The sequence below is a fragment of the Gadus macrocephalus genome, chromosome 13, assembly GCF_031168955.1.
Source record: "Gadus macrocephalus chromosome 13, ASM3116895v1".
Taxonomy (NCBI): domain Eukaryota; kingdom Metazoa; phylum Chordata; class Actinopteri; order Gadiformes; family Gadidae; genus Gadus; species Gadus macrocephalus.
The window spans coordinates 20,487,954-20,511,752 of NC_082394.1; the positions used below are offsets into that span (position 1 = coordinate 20,487,954).

General features: G+C 41.4%; 1 protein-coding gene and 1 long non-coding RNA gene across 2 annotated transcripts in view; one reads left to right on the forward strand and one right to left on the reverse strand.

Moving 5' to 3' along the window:
- Window positions 1–19,745, reverse strand: part of optc (opticin) — a 49,833-nt gene extending 30,088 nt beyond the window's left edge. The window contains exon 1 of the mRNA XM_060068222.1: window positions 19,599–19,745. The gene's annotated coding sequence lies outside the window, so the exon portion shown is untranslated. The remainder of the gene's footprint in view (window positions 1–19,598) is intronic.
- Window positions 1–23,799, forward strand: part of LOC132470079 (uncharacterized) — a 222,202-nt gene that overhangs the window by 50,585 nt on the left and 147,818 nt on the right. The gene's annotated exons all lie outside the window — the stretch shown is intronic.

Genomic DNA, 23,799 nt, shown 5'->3' on the forward strand with positions numbered 1-23,799 from the left:
TTGCTCAATAGCTTCCGAGTTATGGGACCCAGAGGCCCCAGACCAATTTAGACCTGTTCTACTATGTGGTAATAACAACACACACCTCACTAAAAATTAATATTTTGCTCCTCCTATTTTATTTAAATATTTTAAGAATCCCATTCATTTCCTATGGAAGACGGCTTTTTGCTCAATAGCTTCCGAGTTATGGGACCCAGAGGCCCCAGACCAATTTAGACCTGTTCTACTATGTGGTACTAACAACACACACCTCACTAAAAATAAATATTTTGCTCCTCCTATTTTATTTAAATATTTTAAGAATCCCATTCATTTCCTATGGAAGACAGCTTTTTGCTCAATAGCTTCCGAGTTATGGGACCCAGAGGCCCCAGACCAATTTAGACCGGTTCTACTATGTGGTACTAACAACACACACCTCACTAAAACTTAATATTTTGCTCCTCCTATTTTATTTAAATATTTTAAGAATCCCATTCATTTCCTATGGAAGACGGCTTTTTGCTCAATAGCTTCCGAGTTATGGGACCCAGAGGCCCCAGACCAATGTTGAACTGTCCTACTATGTGGTACTAACAACACACACCTCACTAAAAATTAATATTTTACACCTCCAATTTTATTTGAATTTTTTAAAAATCCCATTCATTTCCTATGGAAAACGGCATTTTGCTCAATAGCTTCCGAGTTATGGGACCCAGAGGCCCCAGACCAATTTATACCTGTTATACTACATGGTACTAACAACACACACCTCCCTAAAAATAAATATTTTGAACCTCCTATTTTATTTGAATTTTTTAAAAATCCCATTCATTTCCTATGGAAAACGGCTTTTTGCTCAATAGCTTCCGAGTTATGGGACCCAGAGGCCCCAGACCAATTTAGATCTGTTCTACTATATGGTACTAACAACACATACCTCACAAATAATTTATATTTTGCACCTCCTATTTTATTTGAATATTTTAAGAATCCCTTTCATTTCCTATGGAAAACGGCTTTTTGCTCAATAGCTTCTGAGTTATAGGACCCAGAGGCCCCAGACCAATGTTGACCTGTCCTACTATGTGGTACTAACAACACACACCTCACTAAAAAATTATATTTTGCACCTCCTATTTTATTTAAATATTTTAAGAATCCCATTCATTTCCTATGGGAAATTGCTTTTTGCTCAATAGCTTCCGAGTTATGGGACCCAGGCACCCCAGACCAATGTAGACCTGTCCTACTATGTGGTACTAACAACACACACCTCACTAAAAATTAATATTTTGCACCTCCTATTTTATTTGAATATTTTAAGAATCCCATTAATTTCCTATGGGAAATTGCTTTTTGCTCAATAGCTTCCGAGTTATAGGACCCAGAGGCCCCAGACCAATGTTGAACTGTCCTACTATGTGGTACTCACAACACACACCTTACTAAAAAATAATATTTTGCACCTTCTATTTTATTTAAATATTTTAAGAATCCCATTCATTTCCTATGGGAAATTGCTTTTTGCTCAATAGCTTCCGAGTTATGGGACCCAGGCACCCCAGACCAATGTAGAACTGTCCTACTATGTGGTACTAACAACACACACCTCACTAAAAATTAATATTTTGCACCTCCTATTTTATTTAAATATTTTAAGAATCCCATTAATTTCCTATGGGAAATTGCTTTTTGCTCAATAGCTTCCGAGTTATGGGACCCAGGCACCCCAGACCAATGTAGACCTGTCCTACTATGTGGTACTCACAACTAGGGGTGTGTTCAAAATATCGATACGGGGATACATCGTCGCGGGCCTCTTTACGATGCGTGTATCGATACGGAGGCGTCAGTATCGATACTTCACGTGCAACAAATCCCTACCGCTAATCAAATTCATGAAACTGCATGACATTTGCTCGTAGCTTACGTGCACATCCAATATTTTTAACTATGCGTCGAAACCATGGACCTATTGGTCGACGCAACGGAGACGGCAAGGGCCAATTGCATTGCGTATCCGACATCCCGACTGAGAGCTGCTGATCTTATATCTTATACACTGTATAAGATAGATCGGGCGGCCAATTGCATTGCGTATCCGACATCCCGACTGAGAGCTGCTGAAGGGATTACGGAGTCGGAGTAGCCGACTCGCCGAGCACAGCAGGACCGAGAAAAAAAATAAAAATAATAGTTTAACTTCTGACACCAATGTAGTGACCTCGCCGGTGACATAATGATGTCGAGTCATTAGTAGTTGAAGGTAGTTTTAATGAACCAAAACCAGGTCACTGAAACACGTAACGACATAACCAACGGCAGAAAACCGACCCAAAACAAACCCCGGTTACCCCGGCAACCCCCAACACGGTCTCACTCGCGTGCAGGCCCCCACCCTCCTGTTCTTCCAAAGCCCTCCCCCAGCTGACCTAATGATTCGCCCCCACGCTGATTGACAAGAAGAACATTACAATACATGCACACAGAACAACTGGCATAACGGACAACGAAATACAATGCAACACATAACACAAACTATTTAACTGTCCCAGGGTCGCTACATTACTTTGGCTAAACGGTCCGGGTGGAACTCCGACTTCAAGTTTTAAATTCCGTATTGCAAAACAAGCCTTTACATTCACCATATTAACGCTATGTACGCCACATTTACGAACCGCGGTACACCTCTGTAACCGCACCGAAGTGCCTGTACCGTGACGGTTCGGTACAAATACGTGTACCGTTACACCCCTAAAGTTTACTTATTTTTAAAGGCAGCTTTATTTCTGCACCACTTCCTTGTGAATGTGTTTACATGCACTACTAGAGAGTACTTGGTCTACTGCAAAATAAAAAAAAACTATATTTGGTTACATATGTCTGTTTCTTTGTACAGCGTCTACTTGGTTCCTGTGCCTGCCTGCATACTTTGACCCATCATCCAGTTGATGGTATAATTTGAAAGCAGAGTCTCTGTAGAATCCACATGAGGTGACAAATATTTTATGATGTACTGTCAAGGAGTTACAGGCAAAAATGTTGTGTTATAAGCCTAAAATATCGGGATACGTATCGTATACGTACGTATCGCATGTATCGCGATACATATCGTATCGCGACCCCTGTATCGGGATGCGTATCGTATCGCGAGGTGGTTGGCGATACCCACCCCTACTCACAACACACACCTCACTAAAAATTAATATTTTGCACCTTCTATTTTATTTAAATATTTTAAGAATCCCATTCATTTCCTATGGAAAACGGCTTTTTGCTCAATAGCTTCTAAGTTATGGGACCCAGAGGCCCCAGACCAATGTGGACCTGTCCTACAATGTGGTAATAACAACACACACCTCACTAAAAAATAAATATTTTGCACCTCCTATTTTATATGAATTTTTTAAAAATCCCATTCATATCCTATGGAAAACGGCTTTTTGCTCAATAGCTTCCGAGTTATGGGACCCAGAGGTCCCAGACCAATTTAGACCTGTTCTACTATGTGGTACTAACAACGCACACCTCACTAAAAATTAATATTTTGCACCTCCTATTTTATTTGAATTTTTTAAAAATCCCATTCATTTCCTATGGAAAACCAACACAGTCTCACTCCGAGAACGTCAAATACCGACTGTTGGCAAAGGCACTTTAGCGTCGGTGACTGACGGGAAAGAGAAATGTGCATTTTACTTTCATAATCGTCGTTCGGCGAACGTGAAGGATGTTTGGTTTGATAGTTATGACGAACAATATTTCATTCGTCTCCACATAATTATAATAACATGGTTGATATGATGTTACTGAAACCAGCAGCTCGCATTCCGTTTAAATCATGGGTATAAAACCATTGTCATTGCTGGTTATGTAAGGGATAATGTAGTATAGAACGCCGGCCATTATCGGGCGATAATGGCCGGCGTACAGGCATCCCGGGCTCACGAAAATAGGTGACACTGTCACGTTATTTAATCTATTGAAACGTGATTAGGTACACGTATTTTCTAAATGTTCGTGTCAAAAAGCACAATTTTCAAACTCATGCATATCAATTGGAAGTATTTGTCGTGATTTGTCACTAAGCACGACTTCCATCTAAGGTTCTGTCTGGGAGCGTTCTCCCTATTGTCCCTTAAGGAGCTCCGTACAGAACATTTATTGTTAAAAATTGTCTGTGATAACGAAGAAGATGACAGCTTTTCCAGTCTCACCAATATGCGCACAGATCGCATGGTTTGACACTTTCAAAATGCGTGCAGTACATACTAGGGATGGGCATAATTAATCGATGCTCGATAATTGATCGTTAAGAAATGCGTCGATCAATTTATATTGTTATCGATCAAAAGGACGTTGTGTTGCATACTGTGAGTCTTGAAGCATTTAATTGAATATAACCCTGCCGACTGGTGGAAAGTGAATGGAAGAAGGTTCCCCAGGCTGTCAAAGTTAGCGCGACAATACCTCTGCATCCCCGCAACTTCGGTCCCGTCAGAGCGGGTGTTTTCTGCTACTGACAGTTACAAGGCTGCGTTCGCGTCTGACCCCCGAGCATGTTAACATGCTTATATTCCTAAACAAAAATATGTAGGCTGGAGTTACTGTATGGACAGTAGGGACAGTCACCACCGTATGTGAGTCGCTCTTTTTTTTTTTTTCTTAATGTGTGTTGTCTCTCGCTCCGCTTTTCTTTCGGCTTGGAGTCGTTACATTTTGCCAAAACTGTGATATTTTAGCAACAAGTTCCGCCTTATATATGTTCAATAAGGTATTGCTTTTAGATAGACTAGTTCATGCAATTGTTTGTAAATGGGTGGCTCATCTTTTTGTTGCGAGCCTTTTCCGCGTGCCGGCTGCAGCCTTTAGGCATTATATGTCTGCCTTTTCCCCCCCTTTTTTTCAAAACAGTTATACAGTTTAATGCCCACTTTTAGCCTACTGCCTTTGTTTGATTATTTTTGTCCGATAAATTCGCTACTTATTGTAATTGGAATAGGGTACAGATTTAGTCTTGTTGAATCGTTTCCAAACCTTTAAGAGCGCGTGTAGGCGCATTGTTCGGACTTTACGAGCGCCGCATAGGCCTATAACCTATAATGCCTGTATTTATTATTTTAAAACTGTTAAACAGTTGTAGGTCTTCAAGTTAACTGTATTGTATTAATTTTGGCCCATACATTATTGTTGGAATAAAGATTTCATTGATAAAAACATTAGAAAAAAAACATAGAAAAAGTTAATGATTAATCGATAATTGATCGATAACTCTAGCGATGCTCGATCAAGAAAATTTCTTCAAATGCCCATCCCTAGTACATACGCCAAATTACCATTTTGCGTGCATATGATACGCAAAACCCAGCATTAACTACTGTGGAGGGCGGATACGTCCATTTCGCGTGCATATGATACGCAAAACCCAGCATTAACTGAATGGGAAATGCAATATTTTAGGACAGATTCACCATTAAACGTGTTTCTAATGACATTTCTAGCGAGAAATTTACTTTTCCCTTGAATAATCTTCAGTCAGTGAATGTGTATGATCTTTATTAATCTTTATTATCTGAATGGGAAATGCAATATTTTAGGACCGATTCACCGTTAAACGTGTTTCTAATAACATCGAGAAATATACTTTTTACTTGCATAATCTTCAGTCAGTGATTGTGTCTGATCTTTAGTTTTATAGTTATTAGGAAGATTTTATCGGCTCGCTCGCATGTTTCAACGACGTCAGGTTGTTAGGGACACTGTTTTCACTAAACTAGCAACTCACGTGTTTCCTGCGTATGTGTTATTAAACCATTACTTTATGTAACTTTTAATGATATCATCTTGTTAGAAACACGTTTATCTGAGAGCCAACCCAGTCGCCAAAAGCATACGTTGACAGTGTACGTTTTCGTGAACACTGGATTACGTCGCATTTCAACATAAATAGCGTGTTACACACACACACACACACACACACACACACACACACACACACACACACACACACACACACACACACACACACACACACACACACACACACACACACTGCATTTCGCTGCCAAATAAATAAATAAATACAAAGGCAGAATAAAGAATAAATTCATTCATTATCATTCAACTTCAACATGTGTTATTACAGTATAGTGGTGGAGGGATGACGTATGTTGGCCAACCCGGAAGTGAGCGTCGCCCTGGGTTCCCTGGACAAAAAGCCAACGGGTTTATCCATTTGATTTTGGATTATTGCAGAAAAATTAGCATCTTTGAAGCCCCTCCTCAAAAACTGAAAATAAATAAAAATAACTGTGCTCCAAAGAAAGAAATGTAAACCAATGCATTCCGAATGGGAGTGTTTCTCCGATTTTTCCATGCTACACAGAACGAAATGTAAACCCATGCAAATAAAGACTTCATGGTCATAATCATTTAAATATCATTAATCTCCTGAGGGTGGTATTCTATTTTTTTCAACGGGGCTGAATCCAGTCACTTGACCGTCATGGTTGCTATGGTGGTTGCTATCGACCAGCCCCTCTAATCCTTACATGGCTCTAAAAACCACGCGGCAAATGAGCTGCCGTAAATTGTGTTGTTTTTGTCGTAAACTAGGGTCCGATGGTTAAAAACAGATATTCCAAGGTATCCTTAAAAGGCAGCTTGGATGTTTTTATTTTCTGCAGTTTAGACTTCTTCTATAACCTATTTTTGAAAGCAAAACACCAAGCTCATTGATTTAACGAGGCAGGGTTATTTGAAACAATTTATTAAATAAATATTTATGAGAGGTCATTCCTTCTCCTGAGTTTTCTTCCTATTTATGTCTAGTGTACAACCCTACTGTCCACAAGCATCACCCCCCCCTCCCCATATGGATTTGGAGAATTGTTGCCACGTCCCAGTGGTGGAGGTATCATATATATGAAAGAGGGCATTCAATTATACTACAATGATCAATTAGGAGGCCGAAGCCCTAAAGGAAGTGATGCAATAGGTGACTGGGTCGACAACATTTAAGTAAGCTTTACTTTGAGGCCTCTTATACATCAAAGGGGGTCTCAAAGGACGCATACGCTTCAACCTGTGGCTCCAGCCCAACAGGAAATGACTCAGCAAGTGCTCCATCTCGTTGCACCTGCACCCAGCGGCTCGCTTGCAAGATTTTGGCCTGAAGTTATTCCCAGACCTACACCGTAGCCATCCAACCTGCATATAACCTCGTTAAATCAATGAGCTTGGTGTTTTGCTTTCAAAAATAGGTTACAGAAGAAGTCTAAACTGCAGAAAATAAAAACATCCAAGCTGCCTTTTAAGGATACCTTGGAATATCTGTCTATTTTTAAACCATCTGACCCTAGTTTACGACAAAAACAACACAGTTTACGGCAGCTCCTTTGCCGCGTGGTTTTTAGAGCCATGTAAGGATTAGAGGGGCTGGTCGATAGCAACCACCATAGCAACCATGACGGTCAAGTGACTGGATGCAGCCCCGTTGAAAAAAATAGAATACCACCCTCAGGAGATTAATGATATTTAAATGATTATGACCATGAAGTCTTTATTTGCATGGGTTTACATTTCGTTTTGTGTAGCATGGAAAAATCGGAGAAACACTCCCATTCGGAATGCATTGGTTTACATTTCTTTCTTTGGAGCACAGTTATTTTTATTTATTTTCAGTTTTTGAGGAAGTGCTTCAAAGATGCTAATTTTTCTGCAATAATCCAAAATCAAATGGAAAAACCCGTTGGCTTTTTGTCAAGGGAACCCAGGGCAACGCTCACTTCCGGGTTGGCCAACATACGTCATCCCTCCATCACTATACTGTAATAACACATGTTGAAGTTGAATGATAATGAATGAATTTATTCTTTATTCTGCCTTTGTATTTATTTATTTATTTAGCAGCGAAATGCAGTGTGTGTGTGTGTGTGTGTGTGTGTGTGTGTGTGTGTGTGTGTGTGTGTGTATAACACGCTATTTTATGTTGAAATGCGACATAATCCAGTGTTCACGAAAACGTACACTGTCAACGTATGCTTTTGGCGACTGGGTTGGCTCTCAGATCAACACAGTCTCACTCCGAGAACGTCAAATACCGACTGTTGGCAAAGGCCCTTTAGCGTCGGTGACTGACGGGAAAGGTACCCTTTTTATTCGCTCGGTGACGGTAAAGGTACCCTTCGGCGTCTTCTGCATACGGAATGGGGGGTGCCTCACTACGTCTCTAATAGACGCTGTGAGCATCTTTCCTATTGGATAGTTTTTAGGATATTCTTCTGTGAAAATGGCGGACATACTTTTTATCCTGGGTGGAAAATATGATATTTTAGCATAGTTAAACCATTAAAAGTGTTTATGTAAACATTTTTAGCGAGAAATGTGCATTTTACTTTCATAATCGTCGTTCGGCGAATGTGAAGGATGTTTGGTTTGATAGATATGACGAAGAATATTTCATCGGGCGATAATGGCCGGCATACAGGCATCCCGGGCTCACGAAAATAGGTGACATTGTCACGTTATTTAATCTATTGAAACGTGATCAGGTACACGTATTTCTAAATGTTCGTGTCAAAAAGCACAATTTTCAAACTCATGCATATCAATTGGAAGTATTTGTCGTGATTTGTCACTAAGCACGACTTCCATCTAAGGTGCTGTCCGGGAGCTTTCTCCCTATTGTCCCTTAAGGAGCTCCGTACAGAACATTTATTGTTAAAAATTGTCTGTGATAACTAAGAATATGACAGCTTTTCCAGTCTCACCAATATGCGCACAGATCGCACGGTTTGACACTTTCAAGATGCGTGCAGTAGCCTACATACGCCCAATGACCATTTCGTGTGCATACGATACGCAAAACCCAGCATTAACTACTGTGGAGGGCGGATACGTCCATTTCGCGTGCATATGTGCATATGATACGAAAAACCCAGCATTAACTGAATGGGAGATGCAATATTTTAGGACATATTCACCATTTAACGTATTTCTAATGACATTTCTAGCGAGAAATGTACTTTTCCCTTGAATAATCCTCAGTCAGTGAATGTGTATGATCTTTATTAATCTTTATTATCTGAATGGGAAATGCAGCTCACGTGTTTCCTGCTTTTGTGTTATTAAACCGTTACTTTATGTAACTTTTAATGATATCATCTTGTTAGAAACACGTACGTTTTCGTGAACACTGGATTACGTCGCATTTCAACATAAAATAGCGTGTTATACACACACACACACACACACACACACACACACACACACACACACACACACACACACACACACACACACACACACACACTGCATTTCGCTGCCAAATGAATAAATACTAAGGCAGAATAAAGAATAAATTAATTCATTATCATTCAACTTCAACATGCGTTATTACAGTATAGTGGTGGAGGGATGACGTGTGTTGGCCAACCCGGAAGTGAGCGTCGCCCTGGGTTCCCTTGACAAAAAGCCAACGGGTTTTTCCATTTGATTTTGGATTATTGCAGAAAAATTAGCATCTTTGAAGCACCTCCTCAAAAACTGAAAATAAATAAAAATAACTGTGCTCCAAAGAAAGAAATGTAAACCAATGCATTCCGAATGGGAGTGTTTCTCCGATTTTTCCATGCTACACAGAACGAAATGTAAACCCATGCAAATAAAGACTTCATGGTCATAATCATTTAAATATCATTAATCTCCTGAGGGTGGTATTCTATTTTTTTCAACGGGGCTGAATCCAGTCACTTGACCGTCATGGTTGCTATGGTGGTTGCTATCCACCAGCCCCTCTAATCCTTACATGGCTCTAAAAACCACGCGGCAAATGAGCTGCCGTAAATTGTGTTGTTTTTGTCGTAAACTAGTGACTTCTTCTATAACCTATTTTTGAAAGCAAAACACCAAGCTCATTGATTTAACGAGGCAGGGTTATTTGAAACAATTTATTAAATAAATATTTATGAGAGGTCATTCCTTCTCCTGAGTTTTCTTCCTATTTATGTCTAGTGTACAACCCTACTGTCCACAAGCATCACCCCCCCCTCCCCATATGGATTTGGAGAATTGTTGCCACGTCCCAGTGGTGGAGGTATCATATATATGAAAGAGGGCATTCAATTATACTACAATGATCAATTAGGAGGCCGAAGCCCTAAAGGAAGTGATGCAATAGGTGACTGGGTCGACGACATTTAAGTAAGCTTTACTTTGAGGTCTCTTATATATCAAAGGGGGTCTCATAGGACGCATACGCTTCAACCTGTGGCTCCGGCCCTACAGGAAATGACTCAGCAAGTGCTCCATCTCGTTGCACCTGCACCCAGCGGCTCGCTTGCAAGATTTTGGCCTGAAGTTATTCCCAGACCTACACCGTAGCCATCCAACCTGCATATCTGAGAATCAGGCCTCTCTTTAATAATGACAAAATGTATGAGAGAAATACACATTAACTTTTGACTCATAAGCGGCGTGGTGCCGGCTCCTTTTGACCTTTTGACCCCAGACTTCTGGGGGAATAGCTGAATCAATTCATTAGTCAATCAAAAGCATGTAAATATCTTTCCGGTGGCGTAAGAGGGAGAACAAGGTGTCCTTCAACATCTACGCTTCCAGGCGATTGCAACGGTGCCACACATGAGCATGTTCGAACATGTTTAATGGTAGTAATTAGCTGTCGAAATTGGAGGCCTTAATCAATAATGAGCAGCTATTGATTTGCTTCCCGATAGAAATTTGTGACAAATGACATGTTATTTAGCCTCTACACGTTGAGTTGAGTCCAATGACACCAAGCATGACACTCTAGAAAATGGCAACATGTATTTTACATGGTACACCTAGGTCTTGGACATGATCTCGGTGTAGCAAGAGGGCAAGCTTGATCTCATTGGACTCAGCTTAACGTGTAGATGCTAAATAACATGTAATTTGTCAAAAATCTCCATCGGGAAGCAAATCTATAGCTGGTCATTATTGATAAAGGCCTCCAAAATCGACAGCTAATTACTACCCCGAAACATATTCAATTATGATCATGTGTGGCACTGTTGCAATCGCCTCGAAACGTAGATGTCAAAGGACACCTTGTTTGCCCCGTTACGTAACCGGGAAGATATTTTCATACTTCTAATGAATTGATTCATATTTTAAGGTTCTCGGAGTGAGACTTTAAGTGGCTGCAGCAGAAGTGTTGAGACGAAAGATGATATCAAGACATTTATAGAATATTCCCATTCACATTATGATTCTTCGTCATAACATCCGACCAAACATCCTTTACAGTCACCAAGCGAGGATTATGAAAGTCCAGGCCCCCCCTTCCGGCACTCGGGGTCCGACTGGGCCAAGTTTAGGGCAGGAAGGGCCCCCCATTCCGGCCCTCGGGGTCCGACCGGGCCAAGTTTCGGTGCGGGGGTCCCAGTTAGGCCTTAGAATAAGGTATTCAAATTTCAGGGCGGTAGGACCTTCCTATCTCAAAAACTGTTTTTCCACCACATTCTGAACCATTAGGTCTTGCAGGTAACACTTCTGAGGGGCTTTGTCCTTTAGGCCGAAGCCCTAAAGGAAGTGATGCAATAGGTGACTGGGTCGACAACATTTAAGTATGCTTTACTTTGAGGTCTCTTATATATATCAAAGGGGGTCTCAAAGGACGCATACGCTTCAACCTGTGGCTCCAGCCCTACAGGAAATGACTCAGCAAGTGCTCCATCTCGTTGCACCTGCACCCAGCGGCTCGCTTGCAAGATTTTGGCCTGAAGTTCTTCCCAGACCTACACCCTAGCCATCCAACACGCATATCTTAGAATCAGGCTTCTCTTTAATAATGACAAAAAGCTATTAGAGAAATACACATTCACTTTTTGTTATCTCATAAGCGGCGTGGTGCCGGCTCCTTTTGACCTTTTGACCCCAGACTTCAAAAACGTGGCCACAGGCCAGCTGTGACTACACACATTAAGCCACAAATGTACACCTCCATCCCACAAAAAATGGGGACTAGAAACTAACCTCTGTCTTATGTACATTTACCGTACTGTGGGAGGTCATGCCCCTTTTCCGGCCTTTTCGAGATAGCTAGGGATGCTAAAATGTTTACACACATTTCCCGGGGCCCCGAGAACGACATATCCGAGATTTGGAGTTCTAGCCCTTAGGGAAAAAAAGTTTTCCCAAATGGACTGTCATTTGGACAAAGCCCCTCAGAAGTGTTACCTGCAAGACCTAATGGTTCAGAATGTGGTGGAAAAACAGTTTTTGAGATAGGAAGGTCCTACCGCCCTGAAATTTGAATACCTTATTCTAAGGCCTAACTGGGACCCCCGCACCGAAACTTGGCCCGGTCGGACCCCGAGGGCCGGAATGGGGGGCCCTTCCTGCCCTAAACTTGGCCCAGTCGGACCCCGAGTGCCGGAAGGGGGGGCCTGGACTTTCATAATCCTCGCTTGGTGACTGTAAAGGATGTTTGGTCTGATGTTATGACGAAGAATCATAATGTGAATGGGAATATTCTATAAATGTCTTGATATCATCTTTCGTCTCAACACTTCTGCTGCAGCCACTTAAAGTCTCACTCCGAGAACCTTAAAATATGAATCAATTCATTAGAAGTATGAAAATATCTTCCCGGTTACGTAACGGGGCAAACAAGGTGTCCTTTGACATCTACGTTTCGAGGCGATTGCAACAGTGCCACACATGATCATAATTGAATATGTTTCGGGGTAGTAATTAGCTGTCGATTTTGGAGGCCTTTATCAATAATGACCAGCTATAGATTTGCTTCCCGATGGAGATTTTTGACAAATTACATGTTATTTAGCATCTACACGTTAAGCTGAGTCCAATGAGATCAAGCTTGCCCTCTTGCTACACCGAGATCATGTCCAAGACCTAGGTGTACCATGTAAAATACATGTTACCATTTTCTAGAGTGTCATGCTTGGTGTCATTGGACTCAACTCAACGTGTAGAGGCTAAATAACATGTCATTTGTCACAAATTTCTATCGGGAAGCAAATCAATAGCTGCTCATTATTGATTAAGGCCTCCAATTTCGACAGCTAATTACTACCATTAAACATGTTCGAACATGCTCATGTGTGGCACCGTTGCAATCGCCTGGAAGCGTAGATGTTGAAGGACACCTTGTTCTCCCTCTTACGCCACCGGAAAGATATTTACATGCTTTTGATTGACTAATGAATTGATTCAGCTATTCCCCCAGAAGTCTGGGGTCAAAAGGTCAAAAGGAGCCGGCACCACGCCGCTTATGAGTCAAAAGTTAATGTGTATTTCTCTCATACATTTTGTCATTATTAAAGAGAGGCCTGATTCTCAGATATGCAGGTTGGATGGCTACGGTGTAGGTCTGGGAATAACTTCAGGCCAAAATCTTGCAAGCGAGCCGCTGGGTGCAGGTGCAACGAGATGGAGCACTTGCTGAGTCATTTCCTGTAGGGCCGGAGCCACAGGTTGAAGCGTATGCGTCCTATGAGACCCCCTTTGATATATAAGAGACCTCAAAGTAAAGCTTACTTAAATGTCGTCGACCCAGTCACCTATTGCATCACTTCCTTTAGGGCTTCGGCCTCCTAATTGATCATTGTAGTATAATTGAATGCCCTCTTTCATATATATGATACCTCCACCACTGGGACGTGGCAACAATTCTCCAAATCCATATGGGGAGGGGGGGGTGATGCTTGTGGACAGTAGGGTTGTACACTAGACATAAATAGGAAGAAAACTCAGGAGAAGGAATGACCTCTCATAAATATTTATTTAATAAATTGTTTCAAATAACCCTGCCTCGTTAAATCAATGAGCTTGGTGTTTTGCTTTCAAAAATAGGTTATAGAAGAAGTCACTAGTTTACGACAAAAACAACACAATTTACGGCAGCTCATTTGCCGCGTGGTTTTTAGAGCCATGTAAGGATTAGAGGGGCTGGTGGATAGCAACCACCATAGCAACCATGACGGTCAAGTGACTGGATTCAGCCCCGTTGAAAAAAATAGAATACCACCCTCAGGAGATTAATGATATTTAAATGATTATGACCATGAAGTCTTTATTTGCATGGGTTTACATTTCGTTCTGTGTAGCATGGAAAAATCGGAGAAACACTCCCATTCGGAATGCATTGGTTTACATTTCTTTCTTTGGAGCACAGTTATTTTTATTTATTTTCAGTTTTTGAGGAGGTGCTTCAAAGATGCTAATTTTTCTGCAATAATCCAAAATCAAATGGAAAAACCCGTTGGCTTTTTGTCAAGGGAACCCAGGGCGACGCTCACTTCCGGGTTGGCCAACACACGTCATCCCTCCACCACTATACTGTAATAACGCATGTTGAAGTTGAATGATAATGAATTAATTTATTCTTTATTCTGCCTTAGTATTTATTCATTTGGCAGCGAAATGCAGTGTGTGTGTGTGTGTGTGTGTGTGTGTGTGTGTGTGTGTGTGTGTGTGTATAACACGCTATTTTATGTTGAAATGCGACGTAATCCAGTGTTCACGAAAACGTACGTGTTTCTAACAAGATGATATCATTAAAAGTTACATAAAGTAACGGTTTAATAACACAAAAGCAGGAAACACGTGAGCTGCATTTCCCATTCAGATAATAAAGATTAATAAAGATCATACACATTCACTGACTGAGGATTATTCAAGGGAAAAGTACATTTCTCGCTAGAAATGTCATTAGAAATACGTTAAATGGTGAATATGTCCTAAAATATTGCATCTCCCATTCAGTTAATGCTGGGTTTTTCGTATCATATGCACATATGCACGCGAAATGGACGTATCCGCCCTCCACAGTAGTTAATGCTGGGTTTTGCGTATCGTATGCACACGAAATGGTCATTGGGCGTATGTAGGCTACTGCACGCATCTTGAAAGTGTCAAACCGTGCGATCTGTGCGCATATTGGTGAGACTGGAAAAGCTGTCATATTCTTAGTTATCACAGACAATTTTTAACAATAAATGTTCTGTACGGAGCTCCTTAAGGGACAATAGGGAGAAAGCTCCCGGACAGCACCTTAGATGGAAGTCGTGCTTAGTGACAAATCACGACAAATACTTCCAATTGATATGCATGAGTTTGAAAATTGTGCTTTTTGACACGAACATTTAGAAATACGTGTACCTGATCACGTTTCAATAGATTAAATAACGTGACAATGTCACCTATTTTCGTGAGCCCGGGATGCCTGTACGCCGGCCATTATCGCCCGATGAAATATTCTTCGTCATATCTATCAAACCAAACATCCTTCACATTCGCCGAACGATGATTATGAAAGTAAAATGCACATTTCTCGCTAAAAATGTTTACATAAACACTTTTAATGGTTTAACTATGCTAAAATATCATATTTTCCACCCAGGATAAAAAGTATGTCCGCCATTTTCACAGAAGAATATCCTAAAAACTATCCAATAGGAAAGATGCTCACAGCGTCTATTAGAGACGTAGTGAGGCACCCCCCATTCCGTATGCAGAAGACGCCGAAGGGTACCTTTACCGTCACCGAGCGAATAAAAAGGGTACCTTTCCCGTCAGTCACCGACGCTAAAGGGCCTTTGCCAACAGTCGGTATTTGACGTTCTCGGAGTGAGACTGTGTTGTCTAGACACCCTACCTCAATCCACAACCGGGAGCACAGTTAAATGTAAGTGATTACGCAGATTACGCTTAGTCCTATGCGTAAAACACATCGTATTGGCTCTTTGCGAGCACACAAACATACACGAAATGTTGTGGAGAGAGGAATTGGGCAGATGAAACGTCGGTTTCATGTCCTCCACGGCGAAATACGCCTCACCCCAGAGAGGGCAAGCACAGTATTCACTGTATGTGCCATTCTACACAACCTCTGCAAGCGGAGGAACATTCCACAGCCAGACGACGATGATGATGATGATGATGAGGATGATGATGATGGCGATCAACATTACAAGGAATTTGGCCGTGTGGAACCGAGTGGACAGGCATTTAGGGATCACTTTGAAAACACATTTTAGGTAAACACCTTGGCACAAATCAGTCAACACTTGGGTAGTTCGTAACATTTATTTTCTTTTACGTATTTTTATTGTTTGCTTTCTCTCTCTCTTGAACGTGCAGGCTACAACGTCATTATCGTGGTCTGCACAAAATTGTCATCATGCGTGTATTCTGCTAACTGCACTATAACTACTTAATAGGAATTCATTTCTAGCCTGGGCTATTTCCTTGTTTTTCGGTGATTCAGTGGGCTCGTCTGAACAACCAATCACCGAACTGACAGCTTCTAAACTCGTGCACGAGAATTGACGTAATCCATAGCAACGGCGCGTCACTCTTAGTTCACTCTTTGTGATTTATCCTTAGTAAGAGTAGGTCTCAGCGGCTTTGTGAATAACTTTTAAGAAAAAACTCCTACGTAAAATGTTTTAGCGCGAGTTAGGAGCACTCCTAGCGGTAAGATAAAATGCTTTGTGAATACGGCCCCAGGTCTAAATTGGTCTGGGGCCTCATGGTCCCATAACTCGGAAGCTATTGAGCAAAAAGCCGTTTTCCATAGGAAATGAATGGGATTTTTAAAAAATTCAAATAAAATTGGAGGTGCAAAATATTTATTTTTAGTGAGGTGTGTGTTGTTAGTACCACATAGTAGAACAGGTCTAAATTGGTCTGGGGCCTCTGGGTCCTATAACTCGGAAGCTATTGAGCAAAAAGCAATTTCCCATAGGAAATGAATGGGATTCTTAAAATATTTAAATAAAATTGGAGGTGCAAAATATTAATTTTTAGTGAGGTGTGTGTTGTTAGTACCACATAGTAGAACAGGTCTAAATTGGTCTGGGGCCTCTGGGTCCCATAACTCGGAAGCTATTGAGCAAAAATCAATTTCCCATAGGAAATTAATGGGATTTATAAAAAATTCAAATAAAATTGGAGGTGCAAAACATTAATTTTTAGTGAGGTGTGTGTTGTTAGTACCACATAGTAGAACAGGTCTAAATTGGTCTGGGGCCTCTGGGTCCTATAACTCGGAAGCTATTGAGCAAAAAGCAATTTCCCATAGGAAATGAATGGGATTCTTAAAATATTTAAATTAAATAGGAGGTGCAAAATATTAATTTTTAGTGAGGTGTGTGTTGTTATTACCACATAGTAGAACAGGTCTAAATATGTCTGGGGCCTCATGGTCCCATAACTCGGAAGCTATTGAGCAAAAAGCCGTTTTCCATAGGAAATGAATGGGATTTTTAAAAAATTCAAATAAAATTGGAGGTGCAAAATATTTATTTTTAGTGAGGTGTGTGTTGTTAGTACCACATAGTAGAACAGGTCTAAATTGGTCTGGGGCCTCTGGGTCCTATAACTCGGAAGCTATTGAGCAAAAAGCAATTTCCCATAGGAAATGAATGGGATTCTTAAAATATTTAAATTAAATAGGAGGTGCAAAATATAAATTTTTAGTGAGGTGTGTGTTGTTATTACCACATAGTAGAACAGGTATAAATTGGTCTGGGGCCTCATGGTCCCATAACTCGGAAGCTATTGAGCAAAAAGCCGTTTTCCATAGGAAATGAATGGGATTTTTAAAAAATTCAAATAAAATTGGAGGTGCAAAATATTTATTTTTAGTGAGGTGTGTGTTGTTAGTACCACATAGTAGAACAGGTCTAAATTGGTCTGGGGCCTCTGGGTCCTATAACTCGGAAGCTATTGAGCAAAAAGCAATTTCCCATAGGAAATGAATGGCCGAATATCTGTCGAATATCCAACTTCAAACCAACTTCACCACGGTGACAGATGCGCCCACATCATGTAAACAAACCGGGCACTCACGAGGAAAGCTGGAGGTTGTATTGATGTTGAATGTTACATTTCCTTGTTCAAGTTTTTTTTTTAACTAATTTTGAATGTTACATTTTCTATGTTAAATCCCCAAAAAAAAATTCTATACGAAAGCCGGAGACTCCATCATTAAATGTATTCGTTTTCGCGGTTATTCAGCTTCTTCTTCTCCTCCGGAAAATGACGACCGCATTGCATTGTGGTATACGGGAGTAACATGCAGGGTACATCGTATGTACCCTATTTTAAATCCGCTCTATAGTGCCCTATATAGTGGACCACTGAGAATTCGAACACCCTACAAAATGGCGTGCACCCTATTTAGTGCACTACATCCATGATAGGGAACGATTTCGAACACAGCTAAAAAGTGTTTGTGTTGTGTTTTTTTTTTATCGTTGTAACCAGTTGTTTTAACTTTTAACTTCAATCTGTGTGGGTGGCCAATCACAGCGCGAGAGGGGGGGGGCTTGGCCCGCCAACTAACATGCAGAGATGCAGAGGCAGCTTCGCGCTTCAACAGAGACAGGGCAGAGCGCGAGCGCGCAGGGGGGGTTTTATGAATGGTGAATGTAGGAGATAACTTCCCCTGCTAAAAGTATTTTATTGCAGTTATACCCAACCGGTGTTTGCGAAAAAGAATTAATATGACTATCATTGTAAACACAAACAGATTATCATGGGCATCAGGGCCATATATATAGTCATAAAACAACTGGTATGACGTTATGGTAGCCTTTACCAATTTAGTTTGTTGATCTGCTTCTTTCAAAACATATCACAACGGTGCTGCAGCGCGCCGCTTCCTATTGGTGCTAGGGGCGGCAATCGACGCGCGTGAAATGCGCACCACACCACTGCGCTTCGGCGCCGTTGTGTGGCCGGCTCTATGCCTCTACTTGCTTCATTGTCAACTACTATTGAAAATTTCAATTTCATTGAAAGATTTTTGCTCATATACTATTACAAGTACTAAGTACTACTTCAATTCCGAAAAAATGTTTGATCAACTTTTATTACTTATTCACTTTGTCTTCTTAATCTCGACCCCTTTTGGTTGATTAAACATACAGTATATGGTGGAATGTATCCTGGCATATCATTGTAAGAGAGCTTTTAAAAATTGTTTGACAGTTGTGTCATAGTAAAGGAATTTAGGAATAAACAAACGTAACACCTAGAATGTAACACCTAAGCACATTGGTCTACTTTTTTTAGCAATTCCTTCCTTTGTCTACTTTAGTGGCCCATAAACAGCTGTATGTTAGAGTCAACAATGACGTTTCTAAAGACTGGGAGCACACACACACAGGCACACACACACACATACACACACACACACACACACACACACACACACACACACACACACACACACACACACACACACACACACACACACACACACACACACACACACACACACAAACATCAAGGGGCGGGGTCCACCCAGGGACCGGGTCCGCTCACGGACTGGGTCCGCACAAGGCCCGGGTCTGTTCAGGTCCTGGGCCACCCAGGCACACCATCACAAAGAAACACATTGTTTCAAAAGCCGCCTTGATGATGAACCGCCTTAAACCACCTCTTTGTGGAGAACGGTCCATCTGTCAACTCTTGTACTGCAAAGCAATAACCTGCACAGAATCTAATTACGCAGTTATAGAAGTGATTCAAGGTGAATCAGCAACCCACCCCCCCATCAAGATTAAAACCAAGCCCCGGGACGCGGTACTTACAGACTTGGTTCTTCTGCGTCTTACTCTTCGTCCTTGTGGGTCCTTGGTTCCTCGGTGTTGGGAGCTGTCAGGCGGTTTCCCAGGGGAGGAATTTACCAGTTGCTTTCTTGGCCACACTGATAGGTGTCTGGGCGGTAAAGTAAGGTCATTATGGGAGGGAGGACAGTGAGGCTCCCTGGTCATTGTGGGAGGGAGGAAAGTTAGGCTCCGACTGTGTGCTTAGCTGTTCCATTCAACACACATAGGAAGGGACCAAAGCATCACTGTTCTTACCTCTAGGGTATATCTGTACATCGTTGATTAAGACAATATAAATATGTTAAGAATAATAAAAGACATTCTCCTTTGAAAGCACAGTCTTCTGGAATGTCAATTGATGCATGTTTTTCCAATTGTTTAATTCCTCTTCTACTTGGAGAAGTTCAATTGTTTTAGTTTGCAGACTTTTAGCACAGCAAATTATAAATAAGTCACACAATAAGGAGATGATTTAGCTGAAAGGCAGCTGTGTTGATAGGAGTTTGGGATGGTCAAAGTAAATATAGTTTAGGCCTCTTCACATAGGAACTACAAGTGTGAGCGTGAACTGGTGGAATTTAGTCTGAGGCCTTCAATCTAAAGTATTGATGACTGTGGTTGATTTTTATTCTTTTGAATAAACAAGTTTTCTTAGATGTGTAATCTTTCCAAATCTCCAAGTCTCTTGGTAGATGGTACTGATGGCATACAGAAGTTCTTTAGAAATCTGTGATGTTTTTATTTCTGACCCTTTTTCGTAAATTGCATGTATCATCAATGCAGAAACCAATTTAAAACACAAGGGGCCCTGTGACCCTTCTTGGTTGTGCTGAACAAAGTACTTACTAAATTATGTTTTTATACAACAATAGAATGCGTGACAGCAAAGGCGTCTATGTGGGCTTCCCTACAGACGTAGCCTGGGAACCAGACGATCTGCCAGCTCATGTTTTATTTTCTCTTGCATATATGACTCTGGTTCAGACAGGTTTCCAGCGGTTCTGGCCTGGGTCGGGCCAATCACAACTATTTATCTTATATGGGGCAGGTTTAAAACAATGTTTTGAAAACGCTGTCCACAGTGGAGCACTATGGGGTAAAAGTAGGACCTTGAAATAAGTTAAGAAATGAGTCACAACAGTTCTGAGAGATAAGTAGGACTGGCTTTAATGAGGGAATGACATAACTATTTAACATCCTAATCAGCCTCTGGACTCAACTGGACAGCCCTACAATTGTTTAGAGCAGTACATTGTGTAGCGCTGAGCTGATTCAACTTTTCTAAATCCTGTCGCCCACGCGGCAAACACATCTTCCTGTCCTCAAAAGCTTAACGCAGGGGAGGCATCTGCCAGAGCAAATAAAACATGAGCCCACAGATTCTGCTGGTTCCCAGGCTGTAGTTCCCAGGCTGTAGATCCCAGGGCAACGTCCATTCTGTTAATAAATGGGGTTTCAATTCGGTTCCTAATTTTGTCCCATATTATTTAAGACAATGTAGTTGCAGTTCAGAAATAACAATTATTATTTACATTTTGATTGAGAGGAAAATTGCACGAGAAGGAGATGTGTAGCATTTCCCAAGGGACAACGGAAGAGATTAGGCATTTCTGCAGAGAAACTGAAAAAAAAACGGTTCCAACTGTCTGTAGATATCATTTAGTTATTAAGGGTTTATTCATTAACTAAATGGTCTCTTAACAAACGTGCATGCATCGTCTCCTCTATGCAACCACCTTCTGGCAACTCCTTACTGAAAGGGGTTATCTTCTGCACTCCAAACTCTCCTCTGAGTGATGAGCGATCTTACAAAATAGAAATGTTAGGAATGTTGCCTACTCTCAGAGGCTTGATAACTAAGGGCCCTGAAAAGCTCAAGCGTGAATGGTCTAAACAAGGGAATCGATTTTCGTTTTTTACATGTCTACCTTAAAAGGTTTGTGTCGAGAACGATGAAGCATCCTCTCTCTCCCTCTCGAGGGGCTCTCGTTTATCTCCACGTGATAGCGATCATTAAGTAAGAGAGGATTGGTATCAAGGGGTACCGTGTTGCTGATCATATCTTGGCCTGTGTCCTGAGCAATGCTTTAATGATGGCTGAGATGGCTGCAAAAGGGTACAATAACAGCTGTACACTACTGCTAACTAGCTGCACACCACTGCTAACTCGCTGCACATTACTGCTAACTAGCTGCACACCACTGCTAACTAGCTGCACACCGCTGCTATCTAGCTGTACACCACTGCAACCTAGCTGTACACAACTGCTAATTAGCTTTACACCACTGCTACCTAGCTGCAGACCCCTGCTATCTAGCTGCACAACACTGCTAACTAGCTACACACCACTACTGACTAGTAACTGGATAAAGACCTTCTGGGTTTGAGTCAGAAACTTTCTTGGTGTCCAACCTTGTGAGACCATCCAGATATTCAAGTGGTCCTTTCGCAATGTATAACAGTCTGACCTGGACAGCAATGGACTTCGAAATATGGGCGCAACCCAAGTTTGTTAAAAAAACAGGAGTAAAAACATTTTTGCCTCGTTCCTCGAAAAAGCGTTCCTTTTTCAAGATGACCTGAAACTCCCTCCCCAGAGCACTGAGTGGAACAATCCTTTTTACATTTTTGGAAGAGGCGTTAAACAGGCTGGAGGCCATGCTGATTTGCAGAATGTGGAAATAGTAGAACCACATCAATGTAACACAACATTCTCTTTCCTTCCCACAGTTGTATCCTCTAAACACTTCCATATGTTGGGCATGGGTAATCAAGTTCCATCCGCTAGCAGCACCAAAGGCGTATAACGGTATGTTAGGTGTTGGCTAGCAGCATCATGACATCATCAGTATCTCGCCTGTTCACATTCTGTTTCTCTCTGTAGATCAGTCTAGGACCGGTACATTAATGAAATGTCCAATCAGCACTTTGGGGAAGGATTTCAGTTCATGGGACTCACAGTATGTCACAGTCTCTGGGTCCACCTGTTGTTATGTTCCCCTTTGTTAACCTGTGTTCAGTGGGAGTGGGCCTTAAAGTGACAGGAGCTTAAACCAAGCCTTTCTGACAAAGGGTGAATGCAGTTCTGTAGCAGTGAACAGTGGGATTATAAAGGTTTATGTTTACATTAAACCATGTTAACATATTCTACTAGAATCCCCAAATTAAACTATTAACCCCTTTAATACCATTATATATTTGAAGTGGTATTACACAGTTGTTCTACAAAAGTAAACAGGGAATTTAGACAGGGTGCTTTTTAAGGGGGTAAATCTATCCTTCATTCCCCCCTGGGACATGTACTTGGAAACAATATTGGCCCCTTTGTGGGGGATGGAATGCAAATTATATTTAGAATATGGATGAGACAGAGGGCCCCACCATCCAGAATCCAGAGAAGGTTCTTGCCATAAGAGCGTATTCCATGGTGAACATGGTACAGTTGTCCCTGTGGCATGTGCAGTGAATGCACTGGGAAGACAATCCCTCCACACGTTGGGTTCGCCAGGACAAACACCCTCATATAATCAGGGTTGTCCTCCCTGTCTGTATAGAAACTGCGAACAGAACAGGATTGATGCAGGATGAAGATTTTTCAGACTTCTTTGGCCACTTTCAAACCCATAGCTTCTAACACAGACAGTCTAGTTGATCCTTTACAATCATCTATCCCACATATCCATGAACTGACTTTAGACGGGGATCTGGCACACTGTTCCCACAAGTTGCTGCCACTAAGTTTGAGTGTTTCAAGAAAAGGCTTTACACCTATTCGGACAGCTTGATGAAACTTCATCCTGGCACGACAATGTGTCTTAGCCTATGACATATCCGGGCGAATCAGGGACTGGTACAGGTACAGGTACTTAATGACATCAAATACATGCCGCCGCTGGAAAAATACTCAAAAGTGTTAAAACTGCAGAGCTTCTTAGAGCAAAACACGTTTTTGCTATTCTTCCGACATGATTGTGAGGCTGATTTGCTCAAGGAGCTGGTCTGTTAAGGCAAATGCACCCAGGCTAGAGTTCCAGAATGATCCTTGCAGTAGAACAGAATGGGATTCCACATGATCAGGATGTTCTCCAGTAGATGTCTGCCAGTCCACTCTTGGTTGAAGAGTGAATTTCAATGTGGACAAAACAGAGAATGGATGTTGGCGCCAAGATTAATATAGTTCTGC